The sequence below is a fragment of the Giraffa tippelskirchi genome, chromosome 4 (genome assembly GCF_054371585.1).
Source record: "Giraffa tippelskirchi isolate mGirTip1 chromosome 4, T2T-mGirTip1v1.2.pri, whole genome shotgun sequence".
NCBI classification, from domain to species: Eukaryota; Metazoa; Chordata; class Mammalia; order Artiodactyla; family Giraffidae; genus Giraffa; species Giraffa tippelskirchi.
The window spans coordinates 164,500,052-164,525,296 of record NC_137278.1 but is presented as its reverse complement, the minus strand read 5'-3'; the positions used below and the strand labels follow the sequence as shown (position 1 = coordinate 164,525,296).

The 25,245-nt window shown below is 40.3% G+C and overlaps 1 protein-coding gene across 4 annotated transcripts in view; it reads left to right on the top strand.

Moving 5' to 3' along the window:
* Positions 1–25,245, top strand: part of LOC145547027 (uncharacterized) — a 390,591-nt gene that overhangs the window by 79,418 nt on the left and 285,928 nt on the right. For 2 of the 4 annotated variants that reach the window (XR_014083472.1, XR_014083475.1), the window contains one exon: positions 1,599–1,718. The exons of the other annotated variants lie outside the window; for them this stretch is intronic. The gene's annotated coding sequence lies outside the window, so the exon portion shown is untranslated. The remainder of the gene's footprint in view (positions 1–1,598; positions 1,719–25,245) is intronic. 4 annotated transcript variants of the gene reach the window in all.

Here is a 25,245-nt window from a genome sequence, read left to right as displayed (position 1 = left end):
AAGGACATCCAACCAGTCCATCCTAAAGGAGGTCAGTCCTGGGTATTCATTGGTAGAAATGATGTTGCAGCTGAAACTCCAATACTTTGGCCACCTGATGTGAAGAGCTGACTCATTGAAAAAGACCCTGATGCTGGGGAAGATGGAGGGCAGGAAGAGAAGGGGATGATGGAGGATGAGATGGTTGGATGGCATCACTGACTCAGTGGACATGGGTTTGGGTGGACTCTGGGAGTTGGTGATGGACAGGGAGGCCTGGCGTGCTACGGTTCATGGGGTCGCAAAGAGTCGGACATGATTGAGCGACTGAACTGAACTTAACTGAATCCTCCAAGTCATTTTATGAGGCTTGGATAATTTGATACCAAAGCAAGGCAAAGACATTCTAAGAGGGAAAAAGTCAATTTCAATGATGATCATTGAAGCAATAAAACTAAATAAAATAGTAACAAATGAAATCCAGCAATGTAGTAGAAAGAACATACATTTTGACCAAGTTGTTTTCACTCTATGAATACGCGGTTTGTTTAATATTGGAAATTTGATTAATGTAACGGCACTTTAACAGATTAAAAGGAAAAATATGAACATATTAATAGATGCAGAGATTATGTTCTATAGAATTCGTCATTTTTTCCTAATTAAAAACAAGCAACATCCCCTCACCAAAACCCCCAAATCTTTTCAAACAAAGAAGAGAACTTGTTTAACTTAACAAAGCAATCTAGAGAACAAATAAATACATAAACAACAAACATACTTGATGCTTGCTCTCAACTTTTGACAATGATGAATAAAGCTGCTATAAACATCCAATCGTGCAGATTTTTTTTTAATGGAACTCAAGTTTTCACATCCTTTGGGTAAATACTAAAGAGCGTGGTTGCTGGATCATATGGGAAGAGTGTGCTTAGTTTTGTCATTTTGAGACCTTTTAAAGCAATTTATCGGAAGTGCCTCCCACTTTCTCTAGCCTTGCCCTTTCTACCTACAGTATAGTGCAAATCCTAGTAATTCCTAGAACTCACAGGGGCCTGTGCTTGCAAGCTTTATTTATTTCAGTATATCAACAATAAATCTGTTTTGGGGAAAAATATGGATGCCCACTACCGCTAAGCTGTTCAGTGCTATTTTAGAGATGTAAGCTAGTGCAGTAAAACAATTAAAAAATGGAAAGGAACAAATGTAGTGTCACTATTAGCAGGTGATACAATTGTTCACACCAAAACCCCAAATAATCTATAGACATATATTTGAGAATTAATATGAGAGTTTAGCTAACTTGCTGCTTTGAAACAGTATATAAAATTAAATCACATTTTTTTGAACCCTGAACATGAGAAAAACATGTAATTTAAAAGGTACCATTTATAATGCAAAATAAATAAAACTGACCAAACGAAAATAAACCCAGTAGTACCTAAGATTACATTTTACAAAAGACAATCAAGAACTTTATGTAGAAAAGTATAAAATTTTATTGACAGTCCCTGAAAACAAGTATGTTCATAGTTAGGATGATTCAGTAGCTTAAAAATGTCATTTTCCTCATTGTCTCATCACTGTTAATCTGTTCTTTCTCCATCCGCTGTTTATAGGGAGTTGAACTCATGGACCAGATGTCTAAAGAGATATAGCAGGGAGCAATGGGAGAAGAAGCATTTTCATTGACTCTAAATCAGACCCTTTGCAGTCAGGATGCAGTTAGTGTATGAGAGGTAATGCATCTTCTTACATATTTTTATGTCAGTAGGTTTGCTCCATGTTAGCCAACAGTTTTGATTCTTGATTCAGTGCTGTTGGTCTTACAGTTTGGAACATCCCCTTAGTTTCCATATTTATACACATCATTGTAAATTATAGCATCCTATTTTAATCCCCTCATAAAAAATTTTGCCACCCTAAGGATACATTACATATCTGCTAGGAAAACCTGGAGAGACAGCCCCTATTTTCTCTGCCATTCTTCCTTTTGTGTGTTTATAAGATGGCCCCAGATCATTAGGCTCTCACTTTTAAGCAACTGGTTTACTCCTGATAAGTTGCGTAAGTCAAGGCTTTCAAGAAAAGACAGAGACTTTTCACTGACACATAACCATCTGGTAATGTTAAAAATGATACTATATTCATTGCCTTTTGCTGCCGTAACAAATTATCACACACTTACTGGTTTAAAGCAACACAAATCTATTATTTGCGGTTCTGCAGGTCTTAAGTCTGACGTGGGTCTCACTGGGAAATCAATGTTGCGCTCCTTTTTGGAGACTTTGGTGGGGGGGTTCTGTCTCCTTGCCCTTTCCAGCTTCTGGAAACTGCCTACACCCCTTGATTCCTGTCACCTTCACTCCAGCAACACTGGGTTGACTCTTTCTCATAGTGCATTTCTGACCGTCTCTTCTGCCTTTCTCTTCAACTTTTAGGGACCCTGGTAATGACACTGGGCTCACCTGGATAATTTAGGCCAAAGCCCTCACCTCAAGGTCGTTAAATGAATCCCATCTGCAAAGTCCCTTTTGCCATGTAAGGTAACATGGTAGTAGGCCTCTTAGAGGGTGGCCAAGCTGTCTACCGTCACTTCCCATCCCCATCACCCTGCTTGCTCTGCTCTGGCTGTGTTGCCCCACATCCAGACTGAGTACTCACCATTCTCTCTCTTTTGCCTGGGGGAAAGCATTCTCATAGCTCCTTTACTTGGTTCATGTCTCTAACCAGATGCCATTCTTCAGAGGGCCTGGTTCTACTTAAAATCCATTCTGTGCTTTTTTTCCCCTTTTATGGTGCTTTATTTTCCCCCATAGCTTGTCTCTCCGACTCCCCTGCTGGAAAGTCAGCTACCTGAGGCCAGAGACTTGATCAGTTTTGCTCCCCTGGGTCACCCAGCATCTAGCCCAGTGCCTGGCACATAGGAGCACAACTGAATGTATAAATGAATCACATTCTTAAGTGCATCCTTTAACACAACCTTTTCTTCAGTGAGCTGGACCAAAGTGAAATCTCTGCAATTAGAATTAGCTAAATTTAAATTGAAGTATGAAAAGTATGACCATTGCACTTGGCTTTTTCACTGAGAATGCTATTTGAGAACATAATCTGAGTAGCCAGATTTAAAACTGACATCAGGAAGTGATGAACTCCATGTGAAGCATTAAATATCTTTCTGTGAATCCCCCTCCTATTGATTGTACCTTTTGAGACTGGAGATTGATAATAATAATACCATCACCTTTGCTACCATCTATGAAATACTATGTGCCAGTTACTAGGCTCTTTGCATGTATTATTTTATCTACTTTGTTCACTCCATGTGGTTTTAGAGCGCACATTTATTGTTTTGTCTATCCCAGGAAAGTATTTTCACCACTCGATACTTTTGAGAAACTGCTCCTAACACTCTCACCGGGTGCTTCTGAGGATAGCCTGAGCACTGGACCTTGGCAATGGGTGGGCAGTTGACCCGGTCTGGACCAATCAGAGTCCCCATAGTGGGAGTCCAGTGAGTGACTCAAGCTGATCAGAATTCTTTTTCTCAATTTTTAAACTCCAACTGGGAAGAGAGGGTTCTTTTTCCTCTTGGGTCAAAAACTACAAGGATATGAACCCAAAGTTGCCTGTGGTCTGTGAAGTAAATAGCTGGAAAAAATGAAGCAGGGACCAGAGTTGAAAAGTCCTACTTATGTATTATACAACCTGGTTTTCTGCATTTGATGGATGAACAAACATATCTCAGAGCAGACTTATATATACTTGCCAGAGGTTGAGTAGCTAGTAAATAGTAAATGGGGGAAATTTGAGCCCCAAGTCAGCCTGACTTCAACAGCCTTATTTTCTTTCACTTTGTTGTACTGCATCCTAGCCTCTCAGATTCATGAGTACCTCTATATATTCTTCCCATTCTGTGTGATTTCTGAAAACACACAACAGGGAAATGCATGCCCTGTATTACTAGCAGAGAATGTCCTGGACAGTTGTTGATCATCTATTCATCTTATATTCTGATGGGTTTGTTTATGTGATTTTCCAGGGCTGGAATGACTTATTTGCTTCATCTTTTGTGCCAATTCTAACAGATTAGAAATGGCCACCTAGAGCTTTGTGTTGAGAAGGATTCTGAGGCTTCCTCTTGGCTAGCAGAAAAGGAGGAAAGTAGAGTGAGGAAATGAGCTACTAAATTCACTCTAACTGTTTGATGATTTGGATTACATTTTGGAACGTGGAGCTATAATATTTTAGTGTTCCAAGAGTGTTGTATAAACAACTGAATTTTTCATTTCAAAGAATGTTTCAGTTGTTAGCCAGAGGCTTACCTGTGTGCCAAACCAAATCCAGTAGTCTCATCACTAACAGGATGATATCATCTTACTCGGAGCACCTTCCTCTCCAAAACGCCCAGACAGTCCTATCCCACAGTGATAGGAACAGAGACATGACCTGAATTTAGATTCCAGAATGGAATGTCATTAATGAGACCACTTTTCTGGTGAGAGATGTTAAATCACAGCCACCCTGAAAAATTGTCATGCCCCAGTATTGTTGAACGTTTTCTAACAGCCAAATTGGGCCTCACATTTTGTGGGTTGGAAGTTCCATTTCTTCATCTTTGGCCCAAGTTACTTAGCAATGGCCAATCAAACTATGCGCCCACCATATTGTTTTGCGTGTTTGACTAGAACACTGACAGATTAATAGGAAGGGTAAATAGCAGAGCACAACTGCAGGGGCCCAGTGTGGGGCGGCAGGATTGACTGCTCTGGACTTTGTTGTGTTTGCTCAGAGGAAGCCGCAGCAAAAGCCTGCTGGGACAAGGTGACCTGGGTCACAGGCATTTGTTTCTTGTCTCTATAGAAAACAATTGTCTTCTCAATGGAAGATGGCTTTTTCTGAATCTACATGGTTCCACTGATGAGGAAGCCTCTGCCATTCCATGGTGCTTGCTAAAACACACACATACAAATAAAAAGGCCACACAAAAGTTCACATTTACTGTATTCCCCAGAGACACCATTGATTTAGGTTAACCAGGAGAGAAGCCTAACTTTGCAAAGTTTATCTTGAAGGTCTCTATAAACCTTCGCTTCTTCATAGCTAACACCCAATCTTTGATGTTTATGAAGTTTTTAAATGGTCCAGCTACCTCCCCATACCCCTGGTTCATGAGGGCAGAATCCATTAACATTTAGCACTGTTGACTTTGTAAACTCCAGCTTTGATGGAAAGACATTTTGATCTCAAAATTGCACTACTCTGAATTGGTAGGAATGAAATAGGTTAATAATGAAAAAAAAGAACCCCACATTGGGCAAGGTTTAATTGACCCAAAATGATGGCTTTATCTCAAAGTGAGAACTATGTCTTTAGTGGATAGATTGCTTTGAATTTTTTCTGTAGAATTACGTTTACTTTTAATAAAAGACTTCAAAGGATTCTACACCAATTTTTTTCACTAATCTTTATCTATCTCTTTGCTTCTCTCTCTAACATATATAGTAAATAATATTATATTAATAAATATGTATATAATTAATTATAAACTATATTGAAGTCCAGTTGGTAGTTGTGGCAGGAACCATTTTAGTTCCTGGGTCTCATTGAGCCTAATGCATTTCTTAAACTGAAAAAAATCACCATGGAGGGGGAACCCCACAAACACAAGGAATAAAAACCTCTCAGTGAACTAAAAACTAAGACCAACCTGAATGTTAAGAAAAATCAAGGCATTTGCATTGATATAAGAGCCTGGTGGTGCTAGTGGTCAAGAACCTGTGTGCCAATGCAGGAGACAGAAGAGATGTGAGTTTGATCCCTGGATTGGGAAGATTCCCTGGAGGAGAGCATGGCAACTGACTTCAGTATTCTTGCCAGGAGAATCCCATGGACAGAGGAGCCTGGCAGGCTACAGTCCATGGGGTCGCAAAGAGTCGGACACAACTGAAGCAACTTAGCACTCTAGCCTTTTATTGAATTAAAATCAACCAGTTATTCATTTGGCACCCACTCTGTTCTTTTCTGGTGGCTCAGATGGTAAAGAATCTGCCAGCAATGCAGGAGACCTGGATTTGACCCCTGGGTTGGAAAGATCCCCTGGAGAAGGAAATGACAACCCACTCCAGTATTCTTGCCTGGAGAATTCAATGGACAGAGAAGTCTGGTGGGCTATAGTCCATGGGGTCACAAAGAGCTGGACATACTGAGCAACTAGCGCACTGTGCTGCCCTGAGCAGAGTTCCTGTCCTTAGGGAGCTGACAGTCTTGGGTTGAAGAATGGGAACTGAAAATTGTTCAAGGAATTAAAATACAGTGTGCCCAGTGCCATGCTGTGGTAACCCTAGGAGGCTATAGACAGGTACAGAGGAGGAAACTATAATTTCTCAAGATAGCAGAAGATGCATGCCTTTCTAGTCTTGTGGCTTTTTCCTATTAGAGCTTCATTTAATCTTATTTGTAGAGTGTGAAAAAAAGAACAACTCTCTAGTTTGATGCCTATATTATAGAAACATAAGATGTGGGGAAGGAATATTTTGCTGTAATTTTTCTGGAGGCAAGAAATGCATCTGTCTCATTCACTGTGATGGTGTGAACCTGGCACTGATTCTGAACTCCATAAATATCTGTGGAATATTTATGGATGATGCAAAGCCCAAAGACCTCTGTTACCACTTTTTAGCTGTGTAACCTTTAGCATGGCCTGGGGTTTCTCTGCGTGCCCGTGTCTTCACCTGTCATATGTAATACCCTCCCATGTCATAGTATTGTCATAAGATCAAGTCCTATTTACTGAGCATCAACTATGTGGAAAGTCTTAATTTAAGGACTTTTCTTATGTTTACTTATTTCACCTTCCACAAAAAATATGAAACAGGTAAAATTATTATCCCACGTTACAGATGATTTTGTGGACTATAAAGTACTGTATGACTCAAATAAAAGGCATTGTAATGAAGATTTTTAATATTCCAGAAGACAAAAGCATAGGAATAGTTCCTATGAGAATATTTCAGGAGTCCATTTAATTAAGGAACTTTGAGTTGTAAAGAACTAAATGCTTTACAAATTTCCAGAAAGAAAAATGTATGTTTTTGTTGCAAGTACACAGCACTGGATTTGAAACCAGAAAGCCAGTGGAACTTGTCCCGCCTAGAGTGACCAGCTCCTCTTTGTCTGGGGGAGCAAGGCATCTCTGTGCTCCTCTTCACACGCACTCATCTTCCTCCTGCTTTGTGTGGCCTTTTCGGTATCATCATCACTGTGGTATGTCTGTGGTTACCATGGCCTCTCCAGCCCCATCCTGCCACATGACCATTCAGTGTCTACTCTCTCGATTCTTTGGATTATTTACCCATCATTCTCACTTTCATGGGCTTCCTAGGTGGCACTAGTGGGAAAAAACCCACATGCCGATGGAGGAGATGTAAGAGACGTGGGTTCAATCCCTGGGTCGATCCCTGGTTTGACCCCTGGATCCCTGCATGGCAGGGAGGGCATGGCAACCCGCTGCAGTATTATTGTCTGGAGAATCCCATTGACAGAGGAGCTTGACGGGCTACGGTCCGCAGGGTCACAAAGAGTCGGACGTGACTGAAGGGACTTATCATGCCTTCACTTTCATTCCTGACATGGTCCAACTCCTTTTCTTATGCCAGGCACATCACTGTTCTCTACCCAGCTGATGATCCAAATAGCTGAAGCGGAGGGGCAAGTGTGATCCTGTGCTGTGGTGTCTGGTCGGGTCTGTGGCCAACAGCTCTCTTGGGAAGGGCTTTGAGCAATGAGGCAAACGGAGGCTGAATATCTTTCCTGTGTCTTCTATTGCTGCCCAGCAACCAGATCTAGTATGAGATTGAGATATCAGTTTGTTTGTTAAATTTATCAAATAGAGCTTTTCATTAAATAGTCTCATGTTAAAAAAAAAAGAAGAGGTTGATAGAAATGATAAAGTTTATTCTAATTTTAAAAAGGGTTGTATTAAAACATTTTGTGTTTAGCTCTTTGGTGAATTATCTTTAAAGTAGAAAAGGGTTTTGGAGTAAGGACCTCCCAGATTTTAAGTCAAGTTGGATAAACAGTGTAGTGATTTTTTTTGGTCTCTGTATTATGATCAATTAGCAACAAGTTATGCAATCAATTTGATGGACTACTAAGTACATTTTGTCACAAAGAGTTGGATACGACTGAGCGACTAACACACACACACACCTTGGGCTTTCCTGGTAGCTCAGATGGTAAAGAGTTTGCCTGCAATGCAGGAGACCTGGGTTCAGTCCTTACATCAGGAAGATTCCCTGGAGAAGGGAATGGTAACCCACTTCAGTGTTCTTGTCTGGAGGATCCTCATGGATAGAGCAGCCTGGCAGGCAACAGTTCATGGGGTCACAAAGAGTTGGACACGACTGAGCAACTTGAAGGCGGGAGGAGAAGGAGATGACAGAGGATAAGATGGTTGGATGGCATCACTGACTCAATGGACATGAGTTTGAGTAAACTCCGGGAGTTGGTGATGGATAGGGTGGCTTGGTGTGCTGCAGTCCGTGGGGTTGCAAAGAGCTGGACAAGACTGAGCGACTGAACTGAACTGAACTGAGCAACTAAGACACACAACTACATTTTAAAAGTGAGAACTAGACCAAAAAGAATAGAGAAGATCAATACATTGTGTACCTGGTAAGGTATTTATTGCTTCTTGACACTTCTAATTCACGTGTGTTGATGTTCATTGGCCATGATGTAAGATGCATCTTTTTTTTTTTTCACCATGAAGCATGGTGGAAAGGCTTGAAAGCTCCTCATGCAGTAGTTGAAAATTGGGTTTGAGGTCTTATGACCTTGGGTTCAAATTCTAGCTTTACCATATGGGAGCCATGTTACTCTTTAAGTCACAATTTCCCCTTCAGTAAAATGGGTTTAATAAGACTTACCTCATATGGTTATGATGCTAAGAAAATGTGGATAAAGCGCTTAGCACTACACTCAACAAATGGTAGCTTATTTTACTATTTTAACTGAAATTGACCTCTGTTGACATTTATTTGATTAATAGAAACTTCTGGAAATTCTTTACATTCAATATGTGGATTCACTTTGGTATACAGCAGAAAGTAAAGGAACATTATTAAGCAACTATACTCTAACAAAAATTAATTAAAAAAATGATGTGGCTAGGCAGCAGGATCTGAGATAGGAAATGGATGACAAATAGAAAAGAGCAGAGAAAATGTCACAGACATTTTAATGCCAGCTGGAAAGTCCAGTTCTAGATCTTCTCATGCGATCCAAGGTGACTTCCAAGTCTCTTTGTCAATGCAGTCATCAAAAATATTAATATTCAATATTGTTATGAATGCTCCTGATCCAATCTTCATAGATTTTTGAAAGAAAAGTAGGAGACCTAATAGTTCATGGGCTGAAAAATGGAAAAGGAAAAGATAGAGAATAATTGTCTTAGTCCGTTCAGGCTGTTAAACAAAATACCACAGTCTGGGTGGCTTATAAGCAGCAGAAATTTATTTCCCACCGTTCTGGAGCCTGGAATTCTGAGATCAGCGTGCCAGCATAATCATATTCTGGGGAGAGCCCTCTTGCAGATTGTAGACTGCTGACTTCTTGCTCTGTCCCCGCAGGGTGGAAGACAACCTCTCTGGGGCCTCTTTTGTGAGAGCATTACTGCCCTTCATGAGGCTTCACTCTGATGACCTAATCACTCCAAAGACCTCACGTCCTAAAACCATAATACTGGGCATTAGAATTTTAGCATGTAATTTGGAGGTGGTAGGGGGACACAAAGATTAGACCACAGCAATAATGCAATGGAACAGGAGGGTGGGGAGGATGAAGGATAGGGGAGCGGAGGAGAGGTATTCCAGCTTATTACTGGAGTTAAAAAAAAAGATAGCAAAAAGATAGCACTAAGTCATGTCCGACTCTTGCGATCCCATGAACTGTAGCCCACCAGTCTCCTCTGTCCCTGGGATTCTCCAGGCAAGAATACTGGAGCAGTTTGGGGTTGCCATTTCCTTCTCCAAGGGAACTTCGTGACCCAGGAGTTGAACCCAGGTCTCCCGCATTGTGGGCAGATACTTTACTGACTGAGCTATGCAGGAAGCCTCAATTACCTTATTACTGGAATAAGGTATGACTTATTACTGTATAACCAATTGCCCTTAATACAATGAATAAAAGTGTCATTTTATTACACTCGTTGTGTGAGTCAGGAATTCAGCCAGAGCACAGTGGGGATGGCTTGCTTCTGCTCCATGGAGTCTGGGGCATTAGCGGAAAGTCATGAAGACTGTGATTGACTCAAATGGCTGAGGACTGAAATGGTCTGGAAGTTCCTCCCTCACATGCCTGGTGCCTGGGCTGACTGGAAGACTGGGTTCATCAGGAACTGTCAATCAGTGCATCTCCCTGGGACTTCTCAATAGGATGTAGACTTCCTCAATAGGGGCTCTGTGCAGTCAGGCTTCTTACATGATGGCTCCAAGAGTAAGTGTTCTCAGCAGATCAGGAAGAAGCTGCATAGCCTTTTATCAGTGGTAAAGAATCTGCCTGCCAATGAGGAGGGCATGGCAACCCACTCCAGTATTCTTGCCTGGAGAATCCCATGCACAGAGGAGCCTGGGAGGTTACAGTCCATGGGGTTGCAGAGAGTCAGACTCAACTGAAGCTGTTTAATACACACTCAGTCAATGTAGGATGATGCAAGAGATGTGGGTTCAGCTAACAAACACATGAAAAGATGCTCAACATCACTTATTATCAGAGAAATGCAAATCAAAACCACAATGAGGTACCATCTCATGCCAGTCAGAATGGCTGCTATCAAATAGTCTACAAACAGTAAATGCTGAAGAGGGTGCAGAGAAAAAGGAACCATCTTACACTGTTGATGGGAATGCAAACTAGTAGAGCCACTATGGAGAACAGTGTGGAGATTCCTTAAAAAGCTGGAAATAGAACTGCCATACGACCCAGCAATCCCACTGCTGGGCATACACACCAAGGAAAGCAGAATTGAAAGAGACACGTGTACCCCAATGTTCATTGCAGCACTGTTTACAATAGCCAGGACATGGAAGCAACCTAGATGTCCATCGGCAGATGAATAGATAAGAAAGCTGTGGTACATGTACCCAGTGGAATATTCATTTCAGTTCAGTCACTCAGTCGTGTCCGACTCTTTGTGATCCCATGAATCACAGCACTCCAGGCCTCCCTGTCCATCACCAACTCCCGGAGTCTACCCAAACCCGTGTCCATCGAGTCGGTGATGCCATCCAGCCATCTCATCCTCTGTCGTCCCCTTCTCCTCCTGCCCCCAATCCTTCCTAGCATCAGGGTCTTTTCCAATGAGTCAAGTCTTCGCATGAGGTGGCCAAAGTATTGGAATTTCAGCTTCAACATCAGTCCTTCCCATGAACACCCAGGACTGATCTCCTTTAGGATGGACTGGTTGGATCTCCTTGCAGTCCAAGGGACTCTCAAGAGTCTTCTCCAACACCACAGTTCAAAAGCATCAATTCTTTGGCATTCAGCTTTCTTCACCATCCAACTCTCACATCCATACATGACTACTGGAAAAACCATAGCCTTGACTAGATGGACCTTTGTTGGCAGAGTAATGTCTCTGCTTTTAAATATGCTATCTAGGTTGGTCATAACCTTTCTTCCAAGGAGTAAGCGTCTTTTAATTTCATGGCTGCAATCACCATCTGCAGTGATTTTGGAGCCCCCCAAAATAAAGTCTGACACTGCTTCCACTGTTTCCCCATCTATTTCCCATGAAGTGACGGGACCAGATGCCATGATCTTAGTTTTCTGAATGTTGAGCTTTAAGCCAACTTTTTCACTCTCCTCTTTCACTTTCATCAAGAGGCTCTTTAGTTCTTCTTTGCTTTCTGCCATAAGGGTGGTGTCATCTGCATATCTGAGGTTATTGATATTTCTCCCAGCAATCTTGATTCCAGCTTGTGTTTCTTCCAGCCCAGCGTTTCTCATGATGTACTCTGCATATATTACTCAGCTATTAAAAGGAATACATTTGAATCAGTTCTAATGAAGTGGATGAAACTGGAGCCTATTATACAGAGGGAAGTAAGTCAGAAAGAAAAACACCAATATGGTATATTAGTGCATATATATGGAATTTAGAAAGATGGTAACGATGACCCTATATGTGAGACAGAAAAAGAGACACAGATATAAAGAATAGACTGTTGGACTCTGTGGGAGAAGGCAAGGGTGGGATGATTTCAGAGAATAGCGTTGAAATGTGTATATCATCATATGTGAAATAGATCGCCAGTCCAGGTTTGATGCATGAGGCAGGGTGCTCAGGACTGGTGCATTGGGATGACCCTGAGAGATGGGATGGGGAGGGAGGGTCAGGATGGGGAACACATGTACAACCATGGCTGATTCATGTTAATGTATGGCAAAACCACCACAATATTTTAAAGTAATTAGCCTCCAATTAAAATTTTAAAAAAAATTAAAAAAAAAAAGGGATGTGGGTTCAGTCCCTGGGAAGATCCCCTGGAGAAGGAAATGGCAACACACTCCAGTAATCTTGCCTGGAAAATTCCGTGGACTGAAGAACCTGGCAGGCTACAGTCCATGAGGTCACAAAGAGATGGACATGACTGAACACGCATCCACAGAGGCAGGGAGGACTCATTTGTATTTGATTTTAGATTGTCACGAGGCATCTTCAGGCTAGACTGAGTTTCCTAATGACACTACTGTGGTTAATTCTGAAACATAAGGTTTGTACTCTGTGACTCTTCTCCTCCAAAGGACCCTCTCCGAGAGCTGGAATGTGATGACTGGTAAACTGCTGGGTAGCAGGCTTGCTGGCCTGGGCCAGTGCTGCAAAGATATGAAAATTCAATGAGGAAAAAGTTTATTTACCAAGCAAGAATAGCACTGAAACATGTTTATTACCATATGTAAAAATAGATGACCAGTGGAAGTTTGATGCATGAAGCAGGGCACTTAATGCTGGTCCTCTGGGACAAACCCAGAGGGATGAAGTGGGGAGGAAGGTGGGGGGGGGGTTCAGGATGGGGGGACACATGTACACCTGTGGCTGATTCATGTCAATGTACGGCAGAAACCACCACAGTATTGTAAAGTAATTAGCCTCCAATTAAAATAAATTAATTAATTAAAAATTATTTACCAAGCAGCAATGAAAAGTATCTCCTATTTCCCCATTCTCTCCACATTTTAAAATTGGTTTTATTTTTACTGAAAGTAAAAATAACTTTTTTCAGTAAAAGCAACTTTTACTGAAAGTTGCTACTGCTTAGGAACTGGATTGGGAATTAGAAGAATTCTTGGTTTTTAGTCCCAAATTCATGGTTAAAGGGTCAGATGACCCCAGGCAAGCTGCTTAGCTTTCCGTATATTGTATGCTCTTGGAGGTCGCTCTGTTTGCTCTGGCTTTCCAAATATGTTGACTTTATAGCAAACCAAAGCCATACATAATGTATGGTGTATGCATAAACTACAAAAGTGAGTTTTGACCTGAAATTACCACAGATTAAAAGCTCAATTTTGATGAAAGTACATTAATATGAGACTCTTACTTTACTGTTGAACAAATTGTCTAATTGCTACAGCTTTTCTGGAAAGCAATTTGGTTCAATTTTTATTATTTTTTATTTAATTTCGTTCAACTTTTAAGTTTTTAAATTTCATTTTTTTTTTATTTTTGACTGCACGGTGAGATTTGTGGAATGTTAGTTTCCTGACCTGGGTTTGAACCTGTCTGAAAATAAAAGCATGGAGTTCTAGCCACTGGACTGCCAGGGAATTCCTGACTCAATTTTACGAATCAAGTATATTGAAATGTCCATATCCATCGATACTTTTCATCGCTTCTGAGAATCTTTCTTAAGAAGATAGAGTGTGAGACCAAGATTTCTGTACGAGGATTGTCACTACAATGTTATATTTAGTTATTCAGTAATTGAAATCACCTATGTTGTCTAGTAATATGAACATTCATTCACTTACAGGTGCCCAGAGATAGTGATATCCGGTGACTACAAGAATCATATTTTCAAAAAAGTACTTATACACAATAAAGTTGCATGTGTGCTAAGTCGGTTCAGTCATGCCCAACTCTTAGTGACCCACTGGACTCTTCTGTCCATGAGATTCTCCAGGCAAGAATACTGGAATGGGTTGCTGTGCCCTCCTCCAGGGGATCTTCCTGACCCAGAGATTGAACCCATGTCTTTTATGGCTCCTACATTGACAGGCAGGTTCTTTACTACTAGTGCCACCTGGGAAGCCCATAAAGTTGCATAGAGTAATTAAAATCTGCATTGAGAAAAACTGGAAGGAAGTATATCTGGATAAAAGATATCTGGGTAAAAATATCTGGATAAAATTATTGATGATTTTGTCCCTTTTGAAGTCTTTCTGTTTTTAAAAAATCTATAATGAATATGTATTTTCTTCATAATCAGAAAAGGAAGTGAATGGTACTGATTGATGTCTTTTACAATTTGTTTTTTTGTTTTAATCTTGTTTCTGCTCAGAAAGATAGCTGTCAGGTTAAGGCCTCACAGAGTTTGACAATCATTAATACTGTGTTTTCTGCCCCTTTCCTCCCCCAACTCCCCACTCCCTCTAACCCCAGTTGGGCTTCCCATACTGGGCACTGGCTTTGAAATTGTGACGTGGAAAAAGCAGGTCTGGATGTTCCAGGGGTTCAGCCCTAGACAGTATATTAAAAAGCAGAGACATCACTTTGCCGACAAATGTCCATATAGTTGAAGCTATAGTTTTTCCAGTGGTCATGTATGGATGTTCAGTTGGACCATAAAGAAGGCTGAACACTGAAGAATTGATGTTTTCAAACTGTGGTGTTGGAGAAGACTCTTGAGAGTCCTTGGGCTGCAAGGAGATTAAACCAGTCATCCCTAAAGAAAATCAGCTCTGAATATTCATTGGAAGGACTGATGCTGAAGCTGAAGCTGCAATACTTTGGCCACCTGATGTGAAAAGCCGGCTCATTAGGAAAAGACCTTGATGCTGGGAAAGATTGAAAGCAGGAGGAGAAGTGGACAACAGAGGATGAGATAGTTGGATGGCATTCCCAACTCAATGGACATGAGTTTGAGCAAACTCTGGGAGATAGTGAAGGACAGGGAAGCCTGGTGTGCTGCGGTCCATGGGGTCACCAAAGAGTCAGATGCAACTTAGTGACTGAACAACACAGTTCAGCTGGGAATTCTTGAATGGCAATGGAGTCTGCAGGCACTAGACAGCAGGGTGGCGTGCATGTGGCCTCCTGGAAGAAGGCCTCAAATCTATAGGCCTATTAGCTGGATTTTCCTGGAGTAAATTACCGTTGTTTTGCAAGAACATTGACAAATTACCATGAAAATGCTGTCATCATCAGCACAAATGTCTCTCAAAGGCTCACTTCAGTGGGATTTGTTTTTGGTCCAGATTCACAAAATTCACTTATTAGTTCTCAGAAAAGGAAAGACTAGGCCTTGAGGTTATTTGCACTTTCCTTGAATTCACTGGACTCTTTCTTTTCCTGTAGGGCTTGTTTTGTATCCAGGCTTATGCACAATTTTTATAAAAGGCAGTAGCAGTTCTGTGTGCACTCGAAATGGGAGAGAATTCCCAAGCCGTTGCCTCCTGTTAAACACTGAGGAGATTACCTCTTAGTCAAGAGTAAAAGAGTCTGAATTAGGAACAATGGGGATTTCACCTTTAAAAGTCTGACCTAGGAAACAACTGTGGGTTACAATTTGTATGCGGTTTGTAGTTTCAAGTTTAAGTTTCTGGTTAATAAAATGACACAAGCAAACTATAAATGTGACTGTCACATGCATTATGTTTGCAGTTCCTTGAATAATAAGTACCTTTCTTAAACCAGAGAGTCTTAAGAAACTGCATACCGGCTAAACTGCATACAAGGGATTTAGAAGGGCAGGCCACCTTTATGAGGATGAAAACTGTACTTTGTCCACCAACTCCTCTTTGAATGCTAGCATTTTATATTTGTCTGAATACTTTTTTGTTGTTGCTGTTTAGTTGCTAAGTCCTGTCTGACTCTTTGCGACCCCATGGGCTGTAGCCTGCCAGGCCCCTCTATCCATGAGGTTTCCCAGGCAAGAATACTGGAGTGGGTTGCCTGGGAACCCAGAGGTCCCTTCTCCAGGAGACTTTCCCCACTCAGGGATCGAACCCATGTTTCCTGAATTGCAAATGGATTTGTTCCTTTCTCTGGTTAAAATTTAAAAGCAGGCTAAATAAAATCAGAAGAGTGTTTAGCAAGTTTATTAAATAATACAGTATTCAACATAAATATTTATAGGCTGAATTTCTACTACCAGTTAGAATTATAGAACTTATACTAGAATTAGAACTTAAATTACCAATTTTGTTCTTACAGTGTGATCACATTCAGAAATGTTATTTTTCCAAGGCACATTGTGTGAAACTTTACCCATTTTGTATTTATTAATTAAAGTTTGCTGTTGGTATTGATTGCTTTCATTTTAAAATGAGTGGACCTGTCTAAGGCAGAGTGAGAGGGCCAGGTAGGAAAAAAAATCTATCTTTCCTGTTTTTTTCTTTCCTAATCTGCATATAGATAGATTACCTACCACAAGGGTTACCTATATGCTTTTGGAGCCAGCAAGGTAGACAGAAAAACAATCTCTCATTTCCTCGAAGTAAAAAAAAAAAATCTAAATAGAAATCCACTAAAATAGAGAGAAGTTTGGCTTTTTGTATTTGGGTTGGCCAAAAAGTTCATTTGGGTTTTTCCATACCATCTTAGCAAAAACCTGAATGAACTATTTGGCCAACCCAATATTATGTCAGGAAGTTTACAATTAGAATAGCAACATCCCAGCATTCAAGATGTTTAGTGTCATTAAAAAGCATGTATTATTTTGAATTACATATGGCAGTGTTGATGCTCTTTCTCCAATCCTGCCCAAATATACAATGTGAGTTTAAGCCCTTATGACATATAGACTCTTAAAACAGAAGTCATTTTTTGCAGTGCAATGGCTGAACGGAAATGCAGGTCTCCTATCATTGGAACTCTGCAGGCTCATGGTCCCTTGGTTGCAGAAAAGAGCAGCTGTGCTGAAAGATGCTTACTCAATCCAGAGTTTGCCCGCAATCATGGAGGGCCCCACAGTTACTCTTTCTGAGGAAGCAGAGCAGAGGACGCTTACTTCTCAGCTAGGACAAGCCAGTGTCTTTGGCGAGTTAGGGAGAAGTCCTCCATGTGAATTCCAGTTGCTTGACTTGGGATGCAGTTAGTACCCTCTTCTAATTATATTTAGAGATGAGGAGCAGTCTCAGAATGCACTGTGTACAGAAATTCATATCCATCCAATCATTTAGTAGAAATCCCCTTTCAGGGAGAAGACACCTCCTATCCACCTCCATACTGTTTTCAAATAGTGACATACCAAATTACAATCTCACCAACAGTGTGTTGAGGGTTCCACTTTTTCTACATTATCATAAACATTATCATAAAGCCATTCTGACAGATGTGAGATGATATCTCACTATAGTTTTGATTTCATTTTCCTGGTGATTAATGATGTTGAGCATCTTCACATATGTCAGTTGGCCATCCATATGTCTTCTTTGGAAAAATATTTGGTCATGTACCCTGCTCATTTTTTAATTGGATATTTTTTTGATATTGAGGTATATGAATTCTTTGTATATTTTTTATATTAATCCTCAATAGGATATGTTGTTTGCAAATATCTTCTCTCATTCAATAGTCTGCATTTTTGTTTTGTTGATAGTTTCCTTCACTGTGCAAAAGTTTTATTTATTTATTTTTTTAGTTTGATGTAGTCTCATTTGTTTAATTCTGCTTTTTTTTCACTTGCCTAAGGAAGACAGATCCAAAAATATATTGCTGAGACTGATGTCTAAAGAACCTACTGCCTATGTTTTATTCTAGAAGTTTTATGATTTTAGGTCTTTCATTTAAGTCTTTAATCTATTTTTAGTTTGTTTTGTGTATAGTGTGAGAAAGTGGTCCAGTTTCTCTCTTTATTTTTTTTGCATATAGCTCTATAGTTTTCCCAATACCGTTTATTGAAAATGCTGTCTTTTCCCCATTGTATATTCTTGCCTCTGTTATTATAGATTTGTTTTTGTGTGTGTGCTCAGTTGTGTCTGACTCTTTCTGACCCCATGGACTGTAGCCTGGCAGGCTCCACTGTCCATGAAATTTTCCAGGCAAGAATACTGGAGCGGGTTGCCATTTCCTACTTCAGGGGAACTTCCTGACCCAGGGATCAAACTCATATCTCTGGCATCTCCTGCATTGGCAGGCGGTTTCTTTACCACTGCATCACCTGGGAAGCCCCTATTGTAGATTAATTGACCATATCAGCACAGGTTTCTTCCTGGGCTTGCCATTGTATTCTGTTGATCTATGTGACTGTTTTTGTGCCAGTAACATATTTTTTTGATTACTGTAGCTTTGGAGTATAGTTTGAAATCAGAGAGTCTGATACGTCCAACTTTGTTCTTTTTTCTTAAGATTGTTTTGGATATTTGGGATCTTTTGTGGTTCCCTACCAACTTTAGGATTCTTGATTCTAGTTCTGTGAAAATGCCATTGATATTTTGATAAGGATAGCATTGAATCTGTAGATTGCCTTGAGTATTATGGCCATTTTAACAATGTTAATTCTTCCAATTCATGAGCACAGTATATCTTTCCACCTGTTTGTGTCATCTTCAATTTCTTTTGTCAGTGCTTTATAGTTTTCAGTGTACAAGTCTTTTATCTCCTTGGCTAGGTTTATTCCTAGGTATTTACTTTTTTGGATGCAATTGTAAATGGGATCATTTTCTTAATTTTTCTTTCTGATAGTTTGTTATTAGTGTATAAAAGTACAACTGATTTCTGTATATTAATTTTGTATCCTGAAAAGTTACTGAATTTATTTATTAGTTCTAATAGTTTTTTGATGGCATCTTTAGGGTTTTCTCTATGTAGTGTCATGTCATCTACAAATAGTAGCAGTTACTTCTTCTTTTCCAATTTGAATTCCTTTTAATTTTTCCTTGTCTGATTGCTTCAGTCAGGACTTCCAATATTATGCTGAATGTAAGTGCGAGAGTGGTCATCCTTGTCTTGTTTCTGATCTTAGAGGAAATGCTTTTACTTTTTGACCATGGAGTGTGATGTTGACTGTGGGTTTGTCATATAAGACCTTTATTATGTTGAGGTGTGTTCCTTCTACACACACTTTGTTGAGAGTTTTTAACTCATAAATAGATGTTGAATTTTGTGAAAAATTTTCCTGTATCTGTTGAGATGATCATATGATTTTTATTCTTCATTTTGTTAAGGTGATGTTTCACACTGACTGATTCACAGATATTGAACCATCCTTGTATCCCTGGGGTACATCCCTTTGATCATGATGAATAATCCTTTGAATATATTATTGAATTTGATTTGCTGGTAATTTGTTGAGCATTTTTGTGTCTATGTTCATCAGTGATATTGGCCTATAAATATCTTTTCGGTGGTGTCATTGTCTAGTTTTGGAATCAGGGTGATGCTAGCTTTGTAGAATGAGTTTGGACATGTTCCTTCTTCAGTTTTCTGGAATAGTTCAAGAAGAGAGGTATTAACACTTCTTTACATGTTTGGTATCAGATATAATCCCTTGAATCTATTTTCACTTCCACTGTATAGTCATGAGGGATTTGATTTAGGTCATACCTGAATGTTCTAGTGGTTTTCCCTACTTTCTTCAATTTAAGTCTGAATTTGGCAATAAGGAGTTCATGGTCTGAGCCACAGTCAGCTCCCGGTCTTGTTCTTGCTGACTGTATAGAGCTTCTCCATCTTTGGCTGCAAAGAATATAATCAATCTGATTTTGGTATTGACCGTCTGGTGATGTCCATGTGTAGAGTCTTCTCTTATGTTGTTGGAAGAGGGTGTTTGCTATGACGACTGTGTTCTCTTGGCAAAACTCTATTAGCCTTTGCCCTGCTTCATTCTGTACTCCAAGGCCGAATTTTCCTCTTACTCTAGGTATTTCTTGACTTCCTACTTTATGCAGGTCAGGAAGCAACAGTTAGAACTGGTCATGGAACAACAGACTGATTCCAAATAGGGAAAGTAGTATGTCAAGGCTGTATGTTGTCACCCTGCTTATTTGACTTATATGCAGGGTACATCATGAGAAATGCTGGGCTGGATGAAGTACAAGCTGGAATCAGGATTGCTGGGAGAAACATTAATAACCTCATATATGCAGATGACACCACCCTTATGGCAGAAAGTGAAGAAGAACTAAAGAACCTCTTGATGAAAGTGAAAGAGGAGTGTAAAAGCTGGCTTAAAACTCAACATTCAGAAAACTAAGATTGTGGCATCTGGTCCCATCACTTCGTGGCAAATAGATGGGGAAACAGTGGAAAGAGTGACAGAATTTATATTTTTGGGCTCTAAAATCATTGCACATTTCTAGGAATTTATCCATTCCTTCTACATTGTCCTATTTGTGGCATGTACGAGTCATAGTAATTTCTTATAATCCTTCATATTTTTATGGTATGGGTTGTAACTTCTGTTGCACTTCTAATTTTCTTTATTTGGGCTCTCTCTCTCTTTTTTTTCCCCTTGATGAGGTCTGGCTAGAGGTTTGTAAACTTTGTCTTTTCAAAGAATCAGCTTTCAGCTTAGTTAATCTTTCTTGTTTTTTTTTTAGTCTTTATTAATTTATGCTCTGATCTTTATTATTTCCTTCCTTGTACTAAACTTTGGGCTTTGCTTGTTCTTTTTATCATTTCTTTCGGTGTTAGGTCAGATTATTTAATTAATATTTTTCTTATTTCCTGATGTGGGACAATGTCTCAAGTTTCCCTCTTAAAACTGCTTTTGCTGCATCTCATAGATTTTGGATCAAGGTGTTCTCATTTTCCTTTATCTCAAGGAATTTAAAAAATTTCCTTTTTGTACTTTTAGGCTCTCTTCCGCAGCTTGTCAAAAATGGAAATAACTCTCTCAATTTTCGAAATGATGATTAGATGGATCAACATAGCTGTATCTTAAACTCCACTGTATCTATCCTTGGGTCTAGACTAAATAAGTTTGCAAGAAATTTGGACATTACAAATGTGCTTATTTTTCTTTAAAACATCCTACATTTGCCTGTCACTCTGTAATTTCCAAAGTTCTTTTCTGTATATTTTTTCTTTTATTCTTGAGAGAACCCTAAGATGGAAAAAGGGTAGATAATTTTATATGCAGTTTTCTATTTGTGGAAATGGAGACTCAGAAAGGTTAAAGATATACTCTATGTGGGGGAAGTCATTTAATCAAAATATCAGTTTTATAAAGGAGGAAACCAGAGCCCAGAGAATTTAGGTAACTTATTCAAAACTACACAGCTAGTAAATGCAGAGCTGAGTCAAGAATTCAAGAACTCTGGACTCCTACATCAGAGCTCTTTCTGCCACCCCCTGAAATTAATCTCTGATCCAATTTCATGAGAATAAATGCAGACATGGCAAATACAATATCATTTATGTCCATGTGTCTATAAGTGTTATCGAAATATTTTGTAAATGCAAAGTACATCTGGAAGGCAGTCTTTGCATATTTCTCTAATCAGGATTGTATTGTTCAACTTCTTAGCAGACCTAAAATTTCCTGATTTTAATTTGTAAGCACACGGTATTGTCTATCCTCTAAAATGGACAAGGCAAAGAGGGGGAGTTCAGGAGGGAGGGGACACATGTATGCCTATGGCCGGTTCATGTTGATGTATGGCAGAGGCCATCAGAATATTATAAAGTAATTATCCTCCAATAAATATAAATAAATGGATTAAAAAAATGGACAATGTAATGCAGGATTATGTTGTTCGGGGATTAGGAAGAGCTACTTGTCATCTTCAAAGTAAGAAGCTCTGATTCAGATTTTAAAAAAAATTCTATTGTTTGTTGTCTAAGCTAAGTGGCTAGACTGCCAGCAGTCTTTTGCCTTCTCTCCAAGCATATGTTCAAAATGGCATATTTGCATATGTGTAAGAACATGAAATAAAATTTCACCATAATGCAGTAAATGGGGTCCAAAAATTTTATTCTCATAAAGCATGTTGCCTCATTGGAGGTTGTGCTCAGTCGCTTCAGTCGTGTCCGACTCTGTGCGACCCCATAGACGGCAGCCCACCAGGCTCCGCCGTCCCTGGGATTCTCCAGGCAAGAATACTGGAGTGGGTTGCCATTTCCTTCTCCAGTGCATGAAAGGGAAAAGTGAAAGTGAAGTCGCTCAGTCGTGTCCGACTCTTAGTGACCCCATGGACTGCAGCCTACCAGGCTCCTCCGTCCATGGGATTTTCCAGGCAAGAGTACTGGAGTGGGGTGCCATTGCCTTCTCCGCATTGGAGGTTAGTGGAAGACAATATTTTTAGTCAGTCTGTACTGTTCCAGAGACCACTAAAGATCAATGTCGTGGTGTTTTTAACAGATTGTATGTTGCACAAGAAAATCCCCAAATGACAATGGATAGTCACTTCCTAACATGTCTGTGAGCCACTCATCTTATGGTAAGAATTTAATCTTGTTAGAGGATGGGAACCAATTGCCTGATATCCAAATTCATATTTAATAGATACTTATGCTGACACATGTATTTAACTCCTAGTTTATGGATAAACTTTCTTATTTTGTTGATAAATAGACTGTTTATAACCCCAAATCCACTTTCTTACAGGAATTTTCCACCTAACAACAATTACCAAGTGTCCAAGGCTGAGCCCCCAGGCAGCTCACAGTCTTGTTGTAGGTTCTGAAGCCAACCTCTGGCATGTGCAGTTGTTCAGTTCTTTGTGACCCCAGGGACTGTAGCCCACCAGGCTCCTCTGTCCATGGAATTTTCCAGGCAAGAATACTGGAGTGGGTTGCCATTTCCTCCTCCAGAGGATCTTCCCAGAGAAAATCCAACCTCAGAAATCTTTTAAAGCAAAACCTTTTAACTCAGTCCTGTTGCACAGATAGATAGTAACTCAGTTACCTGAGAGCCCAGTTCTCAGTTCCCAGTATAGGAACTTAGCAGAAATGACTAGGGACTAACCAAATCTTCTTCTTGGTCTGGAGGATACAGATGAATCACAATTCCCAGCCTCCTTTGCAGCTGGATGTAGTTATGGAATTTGTTCTTGTCAATAGATGTTTATGGAAGTGATAGATCCAATGTCAAGGCTTTACCCATAAAAAATTTTTCCCCAGTGATTCCAACATTCTCTTATTTTCTAATTACTGTTTGGAAGAGAAGATCCCCAACCCCTAGAAATTGACCAAGCAGAGGTCCCTGACTCATTGTGTTGAAGGCTACCTGATAATTACCTGCATGGATTGTTGGATATACAAAAAATAAATTTCAACTGTGTGAAGCCACTGAGCTTAAGGAATTTATCTATCATAGCAGTGAGGATGAACTTATACTCCTATGAGTCCAGTGTCCTTGAAGATAAATCACTTTGGTCTAAACTCTTTGGTAAGATGGGATGGTAGCCAGGAGGAGGTTCAGGGTACAGGGAGCTCTCAAGGTAGCTGAGGAGGAAGGCTTCTTACAGCAAAGATATGGAGAAAGGCAAGAGTATGAGGGGCCTCAATAGTAGGTGTTTGCTCAGCAATGAAAGAATGTGTTCTAGCTGTTGCAAGTGTTCCAGACAGTGCAAAGGCAATGTCATCAGCGGCTCTGCTTGTGCATAGCTTGCTTCATAGAAAAGCTTTCTTAACTGAGAGATTGGCTTTATAAATATATCTAAGTAATCCTTCTTGAACCATCCAAGTTTTAATTTAAGGCTGTTCTACAGCTGGAGAAAATATGAAACCCAATTAGGGAGTTGTAGAAGTCATTAGATTTCCCCTCTCAGGTATGTCATGAGGCCAAACATGACCAGGATACTGAGATCCATCTTGGCAAATAAGAGACCTCTAATGGCTAATGGTTGAAACTAAAAGACGCTTACTCCTTGGGAGAAAAGCTGTGACTAACCTAGATAGCATATTGAAAAACAGAGACATTACTTTGCTAACAAAGGTCTGTCTAGTCAAGGCTATGATTTTTCCAGTAGTCATGTATGGATGTGAGAGTTGGACTATAAAGAAAGCTGAGCACTGAAGTTGATGCTTTTGAACTGTGGTGTTGGAGAAGACTCTTGAGGGTCCCTTGGACTGCAAGGATATCCAACCAGTCCATCCTAAAGGAAATCAGTCCTGAATATTCATTTGAAGGACTGATGCTGAAGCTGAAACTCCAATACTTTGGCCTCCTGATGTGAACTGACTCATTTGAAAAGACCCTGATGCTCGGAAAGATTGAAGGCAGGAGGAGAAGGGGACGACAGAGGATGAGATGGTTGGATGGCATCACCGACTCAATGGACATGAGTTTGAGTAAATTCCGGGAATTGGTGATAGACAGGAAGGCCTGGCGTGCTGCAGTCAATGGGGTTGCAAAGAGTCAGACATAACTGAGCAACTGAACTGAACTGACTGGCTGACTTTGGCTTGAGGACTCCCTAAAGTTCTAGATGCACTTTCCTTGATTGCATGGCAATCTAGGAAGCTTCCACCCAAACTTCCTTCCTTCCTTCCTTCCTTCCTTTCCTCTCTCCTTCCCTCGGGGTCAGGCTCGTCCCTCCCCATTTTTCCACAGATACTTCCTTGAATAAACTTCTGCACGTTTAGTCTGTTGTGGTGTTCCCTACTCAGTTCAGTTCAGTCGCTCAGTCGTGTCCGACTCTTTGCGACCCCATGAATTGCAGCACGCCAGGCCTCTGTGTCCATCACCAACTCCTGGAGTCTACCCAAACCCATGTTCATCGAGTCGGTGATGCCATCCAACCATCTCATCCTCTGTCGTCCCCTTCTCCTCCCGCCCCCAATCCTACCCAGCATTAGGGTCTTTTCCAATGAGTCAACTCTACGCATGAGGTGCCCAAAGTATTGGAGTTTCAGCTTCAACATCAGACCTTCCAATGAACACCCAGGATTGATCTCTTTTAGGATGGATTGATTGGATCTCCTTGCAGTCCAAGGGACTCTCAAGAGTCCTCTCCAACACCACAGCTCAAAAGCATCAATTCTGCGGCACTCAGCTTTCTTCACCGTCCAACTCTCACATCCATACATGACCACTGGAAAAACCATAGCCTTGACTAGACGGACTTTTGTTGGCAAAGTAATGTCTCTGCTTTTAA